Below are 1,816 nucleotides of genomic sequence, written 5' to 3' on the forward strand. Positions count from 1 at the left end.
TCACCCCTCCAATTGCTTTATCTCCTCCTTCCCTGCCAATCAACACACCCTCAACAGTGACTCTCCCTGTCCAAACTCGTAAGTGCAACTCTGCCAAAGATTTTTACTGTCCCTGGAAGATTCCTGAGAAAATCAACATGTGTTTCTATAATAAAACATGTCCGTAAAAACTGCTGTGAATGTGTTTATTTTATGTGATCCAGACCGGAAGACTAGCCGAGCATCACCAAACCACCCAATGTTTCACTGAAAAGCTGCGGTTTACACAAGAAACTCAAAATAAACACAAAGTATTTTTTTTTTTATTTACATAGAATTATAAACACATCAGCTTTGAGATATTTCACACATCTAAACTCTCAGAAAAACACATAAGGTTACAGAAGGATTCCCACTAGAAATGGGGCATTTCGTGAGACGTTCATCACTTGGGCACATGAATTGCATCCACATTGGGGAGATTTACTTGGTTCCTTTCGCTCCGGTGGGCATCTTAGCAGAAGACCTCAGGGACGGTTGTCCGCTCTCAGCCGGTGAGCCACCTGGGGGTCAGAGCCAGAAGTAAATTATACATAATTCTTCATTAGCGAGTCGTTCAAATAAGTGTCTGTTGGGTTACAAAAAAACACAAATAATTGAGACGACAAGTCCACTCCTGCAGCTGCCGGCCGCAACAAACTAACCTCGTGGCGCAGTCCATAGGGAACGGCACCGCTAATGAGAGGTTTGTGTGTTCAATCCTGACCTCAGGCCTTTAGGCTGCTCAACAAACTGGAGAATGAATAAATGAACCGATCGCTCTTCTTAATGCAATAAAAACAGCCACCCATCATTATATCCCCCCTGTCCACGTTATTAACGCGGTGAGAGACCGCTTAGACATTCCAAGGCTGGAGGGTTACCATAACAACTGCAGCCAGAAATGGAATGGCGCCTTAATCCGTTTAGCATACCTGTCCCTGTGGAATCTTCTTGGATCATTCAGAAGCAACAGCAGCGAGATGAGGTCCAGCATTCCGTCGTAGCATGAAGGGCAGCTTGACTGTAAATAAAGTGTTACATATGAGTATAAAACATACAAAATACCCAATTTCTAACTAGAAAGCAACATATTAATTTGCCAATTCATTTGATCTAATCCTACACAGAACCATTAAACAGATTACTTTTTATATCTGAAACGGTCGCTATTAAAGGCCATGAAGTTGTGTGAATGGCAGGGATCATCGCGTGCCATCAGTCTCGGGATTGGATTAAAATCAGATTAAAAGACAAATTTTTTTTTTTTTTAATGCCGCAAACTCAAACTCAAAAGTGGCGCACCGTGTACAGCGCAGGACCAGCAACGACGAGGGCCGGAGTTCGAATCTGACCAGAGGCAGATGACGGCCGACTAAATCAAGGTAAGAATCAAGTAATAAAACTTCTCTCCGGTAACTCCTTCCCCCAGGGAATGAGTACACCAACTGAAAAACCTGCCTAATAAAAAATAATTATTCATATTTATGCAAGCTGACAATCAAGATTTGCATAATCACTATGTACCGCCCAAATCAGACACCTGCGTAAAAAGGGCAAAGACATGGTAATTAGTGGGTGGACCCACGCATGACATCATACCATTTGACAAATACCATTGGTCAGATCAGCATAATACATCATATCACCGCCCCTTTGTAGGCAGTCCAGCACAATGACACCCCCCATTTAGGGGCATTCCTTAGTTTGAATGACAGGAGCTTTAAAATATGTCAATCACCCACTTTGACAGGCAGCGCGACCAATAAGAGAGCAGGAAAGCCAGTACAGTTTTCTC

At 43.0% G+C, this 1,816-nt stretch overlaps 1 long non-coding RNA gene across 1 annotated transcript; it reads right to left on the reverse strand.

The window, feature by feature from the left end:
* Positions 1-280: 280 nt before the first annotated feature.
* On the reverse strand, positions 281-1,043 carry LOC128474630 (uncharacterized). The gene is made up of 2 exons (XR_008346378.1): positions 954-1,043; positions 281-542 (listed from the first exon to the last, which is right to left on the reverse strand). It is a non-coding gene; the product is annotated as an uncharacterized LOC128474630 (long non-coding RNA).
* Positions 1,044-1,816: the final 773 nt, after the last annotated feature.

The sequence above is a fragment of the Spea bombifrons genome, chromosome 2 (genome assembly GCF_027358695.1).
Source record: "Spea bombifrons isolate aSpeBom1 chromosome 2, aSpeBom1.2.pri, whole genome shotgun sequence".
In the NCBI taxonomy this organism is placed as follows: domain Eukaryota; kingdom Metazoa; phylum Chordata; class Amphibia; order Anura; family Pelobatidae; genus Spea; species Spea bombifrons.